General features: G+C 39.0%; 1 non-coding gene across 1 annotated transcript; it reads left to right on the forward strand.

Annotated features, from left to right (window-relative positions):
• Positions 1-3,145: 3,145 nt before the first annotated feature.
• LOC112760828 (small nucleolar RNA R71) lies at positions 3,146-3,253 on the forward strand. The gene has a single exon (XR_003181249.1). It is a non-coding gene; the product is annotated as a small nucleolar RNA R71 (small nucleolar RNA).
• The last annotated feature ends 3,804 nt before the right edge of the window (positions 3,254-7,057 follow it).

Below are 7,057 nucleotides of genomic sequence, written 5' to 3' on the forward strand. Positions count from 1 at the left end.
TGGGGATGATGGAGCGTTGAATGAAATCCAACCATCCTCTAGCCACAGGCTTGAGGTCCAGTCTTCTTAGTTGAACCGGCTTGCCTTTGGAGTCAATCTTCCACTGAGCTCCTTCCACACATATGTCCATGAGGACTTGGTCCAACCTTTGATTAAAGTTGACCCTTCTAGTGTAGGGGCGTGCATCTCCTTGCATCATAGGCAAGTTAAACGCCAACCTCACATTTTTCGGACTAAAATCTAAGTATTTTCCCCGAACCATTGTAGTATAATTCTTTGGATTCGGGTTCTTACTTTGATCATGGTTCCTAGTGATCCATGCATTGGCATAGAACTCTTGAACCATTAGGATGCCGACTTGTTGGATGGGGTTTGTTAGAACTTCCCAACCTCTTCTTTGGATTTCATGTCGGATCTCCGGATACTCATTCTTCTTGAGCTTGAAAGGGACCTCGGGGATCACCTTCTTCTTGGCCACAACATCATAGAAGTGGTCTTGATGAGCTTTGGAGATGAATCTTTCCATCTCCCATGACTCAGAGGTGGAAGCTTTTGTCTTCCCTTTCCCTTTTCTAGAGGATTCTCCGGTCTTAGATGCCATCAATGGTAATGGAAAAACAAAAAGCTTATGCTTTTACCACACCAAACTTAGAATATTGCTCGCCCTCGAGCAAGAGAAGAAAGAATAGATGAAGAAGAAGAAGAAAATATGGAGGAGAGGGGAGAGGTGTATTCGGCCAAGAAGAGAAGAGAGGGTTGTGTTATGTGAAAATGAGGAAGAATGGAGGGCTTTATATAGGGAAGGGAGGGGGTAAGTTTCGGTCATATAGGGTGGGTTCGGGTGGGAAATTGATTTTGAATTTTGAAGGTAGGTGGAGTTTATGAGGTAGGTTTATGGGGAAGAGTGGACGGATGTGAGTGGTGGAGTGGTGATAGGGAAGAGAGATTGAGGTGATTGGTGAAGAGTTTTGGGGAAGAGTGTTTATGGGATTGTGTGAAAGAGGGGTGAGAAGAAGTGAGTGGAGGTAGGTGGGGATCCTGTGGGGTCCACAGATCCTGAGGTGATCCTGTGGGGTCCACAGATCTTGAGGTGTTCAAGGATTTACAACCTTGCACCAAATTAGACATGCAAAATGCCCTTGCACACAACTCTGGCCGTTCAGCGCCAGATTGGTGCTTGTTTTGGGCGTTGAACGCCCATTTGTTGCCCATTTCTGGCGTTGAATGCCAGAACCATGCTTGTTCTGGGCGTTCAGTGCCAGCTCTTCTCCAGGGTGCAATTCTGGCGTTCAAACGCCTAGATGCTGCCCATTTTGGGCGTTCAGCGCCAGAACCATGCTCTGTTCTGGCGTTGAACGCCAGACGGATGCTCCTTACTGGCGTTTAAATGCCAGTGAGATCCTCCTCCAGGGTGTGATTTTTCTTCTGCTGTTTTTGATTCTGTTTTCAATTTGTATATTTATTTTGTGACTCCACATGATCATGAACCTAATAAAACATGAAATAACGATAAAATTAGATAAATAAACATTGGGTTGCCTCCCAACAAGCGCTTCTTTAATGTCAATAGCTTGACAGTGGGCTCTCATGGAGCCTCACAGATGTGCAGAGCTTTGTTGAGACCTCCCAACACCAAACTTAGAGTTTGGATATGGGGGTTTGACACCAAACTTAGAGTTTGGTTGTGGCCTCCCAACACCAAACTTAGAGTTTGACTGTGGGGGCTTTGGTTGACTCTGCTTTGAGAGAAGCTTTTTATGCTTCCTCTCCATGGATGCAGAGAGAGATCCTTGGGTTGTAAACACAAGGTTGTCCTCATTTAATTGAAGGATCAGTTCTCCTCTGTCCACATCAATCACAGCTCTTGCTGTGGCTAGGAAGGGTCTTCCTAGGATGATGGATTCATCCTCATCCCTCCCAGTTTCTCTATTACAGAGAGGGGCATGAGGTTTATCCCTGAACCAAGGTCACACAGAGCTTTTTCAAAGATCATGTTGCCTATGGTACAAGGTATTATGAACTTTCCAGGATCCTGTTTCTTCTGAGGCAATGTCAGTTGATCCAGATCACTCAGTTCATTGGTGAACAGGGGAGGTTCATCTTCCCAAGTCTCATTACCAAATGAATTAGCATTCAGCTTCATGATTGCACCAAGGTACTTGGCAACTTGCTCTTCAGTAACATCCTCATTCTCTTCAGAAGAAGAATACTCATCAGAGCTCATGAATGGCATAAGGAAGTTTAATGGAATCTCTATGGTCTCTAGTTGAGTCTCAGATTCCTTTGGTTCCTCAGAGGAAAACTCCTTATTGATCACTGGACGTCCCAGGAGGTCTTCCTCCTTGGGATTCACGTCCTCTCCTTCCCTTACAGGTTCGGCCATGGTGATCAATTCAATGGCCTTGCACTCTCCTTTTGGATTTTCTTCTGTATTGCTTGGGAGAGTACTAGGAGGGATTTCAGTGATCTTTTTACTCAGCTGGCCCACTTGTGCTTCCAAATTTCTAATGGAGGACCTTGTTTCATTCATGAAACTCACAGTGGCCTTGGACAGATCAGAGACTAAGTTTGCTAAATTAGAGGTATTTTGTTCAGAATTCTCTGTCTGTTGCTGAGTGGATGATGGAAAAGGTTTACTATTTTTAAACCTATTTCTTCCACCATTATTAAAGCCTTGTTGAGGCTTTTGATGATCCTTCCATGAGAGATTTAGGTGATTTCTCCATGAGGGATTATAGGTGTTTCCATATGGTTCACCCAAGTAATTTACCTCTGCTATTGCAGGGTTTTCAGGATCATAGGCCTCTTCTTCAGAAGGTGCCTCTTGAGTACTGTTGGATGCAGCTTGCATTCCATTCAGACTCTGAGAAATCATATTGACTTGCTGAGTCAATATTTTATTCTGAGCCAATATGGCATTCAGAGTATCAATTTCAAGAACTCCCTTCTTCATAGGCGTCCCATTACTCACAGGATTCATCTCAGAAGTGTACATGAATTGGTTATTAGCAACCATGTCAATGAGTTCTTGAGCTTCTGCAGGCATTTTCTTTAGGTGAATGGATCCACCTGCAGAAGTATCCAATGACATTTTAGCTAATTCAGATAGACCATCATAGAATATATCCAGGATGGTCCATTCTGAAAGCATGTCAGAAGGACACTTTTTGGTCAGTTGCTTGTATCTCTCCCAAGCTTCATAGAGGGATTCACCTTCTTTCTGTCTGAAGGTTTGAACATCCACTCTAAGCTTACTAAGCTTTTGAGGAGGAAAGAAATTGGCTAAGAAAGCCGTGACCAGCTTATCCCAAGAGTTCAGGCTATCTTTGGGTTGAGAGTCCAACCACACTCTAGCTCTGTCTCTTACAGCAAAAGGAAAAAGCATGAGCCTGTAGACTTCAGGATTTACTCCATTAGTCTTAACAGTATCATAGATCTGCAAGAATTCAGTTAAGAACTGAAAAGGATCTTCAGATGGAAGTCCATGGAACTTGCAGTTCTGCTGCATCAGAGAAACTAATTGAGGTTTCAGTTCAAAATTGTTTGCTCCAATGGCAGGAATGGAGATGCTTCTTCCATGTAAATTGGAATTAGGTGCAGTAAAGTCACCAAGCATCCTCCTTGCATTATTATTATTTTCGGCTGCCATCTCCTCTTCCTGTTCGAAAATTTCTGAAAGGTGCTTGCTGGATTGTTGCAATTTAGCTTCTCTTAGTTTTCTCTTCAGATTCCTTTCAGGTTCTAGATCTCCTTCAATAAGAATATTCTTGTCTTTTCTCCTGCTCATATGAAAAAGAGGGGACAGAAAAATAATAATAATAGAGATCCTTTTTGCCCAAGCATAGAGGTTCCCTTATGTGAGTAGAAGAAAAGAAGAAGAGAAAATCTGAACTCAGAGAGAGAGGGTTTGGATTTTTGGTGAGATGAAGTGTTAGTAGATGAATAAATAAATAGAAGGAGATGAGAGAGAAAGAGGATTTTCGAAAATAATTTTTGAAAAAGGTTAGTAATTTTCGAGAATTAAAATAAAAAATTAAAATAATTTGTTAATTAAAAAGAAATTTTGAAAAAGAGGGAGATATTTTCGAAAATTAGAGAGAGAGAGTTAGTTAGGTAGTTTTGAAAAAGATGAGAAACAAACAAAAAGTTAGTTAGTTAGTTGAAACAAATTTGAAAATCAATTTTGAAAAGGTAAGAAGATAAGAAGTTAGAAATGATATTTTAAAATCAAATTTTTGAAAAAGATATGATAGAAAGATATTTTTGAAAAGATATGGTTGAAATTAGTTTTGAAAAAGATTTGATTTTTAAAATCACAATTAATGACTTGATTCACAAGAAATCACAAGATATGATTCTAGAACTTAAAGTTTGAATCTTTCTTAACAAGCAAGTAGCAAACTTGAAATTTTTGAATCAAAACATTAATTGATGATGTTATTTTCGAAAATTAGGAGATGAAGATAAGAAAAAGATTTTTGAAAAATATTTTTAAAATTTTCGAAAATAACTAAGAAAAATGAAAAAGATTTGATTTTTGAAAAAGATAAGATTTTCAAATTGAAAATTTGATTTGACTCATAAAAACAACTAGATTTTTAAAAATTTTTGAAAAAGTTAAATCTAATTTTCGAAATTTTAAGAGAGAAAAAGGGAAAGATATTTTTTTGATTTTTTGAATTTTTAATGATGAGAGAGAAAAACACTAAAAATGCTCAATGCATGGAGATTTTAGATCAAAACAATGAATGCATGCAAGAATGCTATGAATGTCAAGATGAACACCAAGAACACTTTGAATGTCATGATGAACATCAAGAACATATTTTTGAAAAAAATTTTTTAATGCAAAGAAAACATGCAAGACACCAAACTTAGCAATCTTTCATGTTTAGACTCTATGGATGCAAAAATGCACATGAAAAACACCATACAACACAAAACAAGAAAACATCAAGATCAAATAAGAAGACTTACCAAGAACAACTTGAAGATCATGAAGAACACCATGAATGCATGAATTTTTCGAAAAATGCAAGATGAACATGCAGTTGACACCAAACTTTCAACTTGACTCAAGACTCAAACAAGAAACATGAAATATTTTTTTGATTTTTATGATTTTATAGAATTTTTTTTTTGGATTTTTCAAAAATTAATGTGAAAAAGAAAAATAAGGATTCCAAAATTTTTAATATGAATTCCAGGAATCTTATGCTCTTTAGTCTAAAGCTCCAATCAAAGGGTCAGGCATGACTTAATAGCCAGCCAAGCTTTAGTATGTAACTCAGATATGACACGCCTGACATACCCTATCCAGAAGAATGAGATATGGCTTTACAGCCAGCCAGGCTTCAACATGCTTCATGAAACACTAGAATTCATTCTTAAAAATTCTGAAGAAAAATATGTTTTTGAAAATATTTTTATTTAAAAATTTTTTTCGAAAACAAAGGAGGAATTTTTGAAAGATTTTTAAAATTTTTTTGAAAATAAAACAAAGAGAAAATTACCTAATCTGAGCAACAAGATGAACCGTTAGTTGTCCAAACTCGAACAATCCCCGGCAACGGCGCCAAAAACTTGGTGCACGAAATTGTGATCTCAGGCAACGGCGCCAAAAACTCTATGCGCACGTCTTAATAAATTGTTTTTCAATCACAACTTCGATACAACTAACCAGCAAGTGCACTGGGTCGTCCAAGTAATAAACTTACGTGAGTAAGGGTCGATCCCACGGAGATTGTTGGTATGAAGCAAGCTATGGTCACCTTGTAAATCTCAGTCAGGCGGATATAAAATAGTTATGGAGTTTTCGAAAATTAAATAATAAGTAAACATAAAATAAGGATAGAAACACTTATGTAATTTATTGGTGAGAATTTCAGATAAGCATATAGAGATGCTTTCGTTCCTCTGAATCTCTGCTTTCCTGCTGTCTTCATCCAATCAGTCTTACTCCTTTCCATGGCTGGCTTTATGTAAGGGCATCACCGTTGTCAATGGCTACATCCCCATCCTCTTGTGAAAATGGTCCAAATGCTCTGTCACAGCACGGCTAATCATCTGAGGTTCTCGATCATACTGGAATAGGATTCACCCTCCTTTTGCATCTGTCACTACACCCAGCACTCGCGAGTTTGAAGCTCGTCACAGTCATTCAATCCCTGAATCCTACTCGGAATACCACAGACAAGGTTTAGACTTTCCGGATTCTCATGAATGCCGCCATCAATTTAGCTTACACCACGAAGATTCTGATTAAGAGATCTAAGAGATACTCATTCAATCGAAGGTAGAACGGAAGTGGTTGTCAGGCACGCATTCATAGGGAATGATGATGGTTGTCACGTTCATCACATTCAGGTTGAAGTGCGAATGAATATCTTAGAAGCGGAATAAGTTGAATTGAATAGAAAAACAGTAGTACTTTGCATTAATCTTTGAGGAACAGCAGAGCTCCACACCTTAATCTATAGAGTGTAGAAACTCTACCGTTGAAAATACATAAGTGAAAAGTCCAGGCATGGCCTAGAGGCCAGGCCCCATGATCTAAGAACCAGGCGTCCAAAGATATCAAATACAATAGTAAAAAGTCCTATTTATAATAAACTAGCTACTAGGGTTTATAGAAGTAAGTAATTGATGCATAAATCCACTTCCGGGGCCCACTTGGTGTGTGCTTGGGCTGAGCTTGAATGTTACACGTGCAGAGGCACTTTCTGGAGTTGAACGCCAGTTTGTAACGTATTTCTGGCGTTCAACTCTGGCTTGTGACTTGTTTCTGGCGTTTAACTCCAGACAGCAGCGTAGAACTGGCGTTCAACTCCCTTTTACATCATCTAAACTTGGCCAAAGTATGGACTATTATATATTTCTGGAAAGCCCTGGATGTCTACTTTCCAACGCAATTAAAAGCGCGCCATTTTGAGTTCGGTAGCTCCAGAAAATCCACTTTGAGTGCAGGGAGGTCAGAATCCAACAGCATCAGCAGTCCTTCTTCTACCTCTGAATCTGATTTTTGCTCAAGTCTCTCAATTTCAGCCAGAAAATACCT

Source organism: Arachis hypogaea, chromosome 16 (assembly GCF_003086295.3).
Source record: "Arachis hypogaea cultivar Tifrunner chromosome 16, arahy.Tifrunner.gnm2.J5K5, whole genome shotgun sequence".
Taxonomy (NCBI): Eukaryota; Viridiplantae; Streptophyta; class Magnoliopsida; order Fabales; family Fabaceae; genus Arachis; species Arachis hypogaea.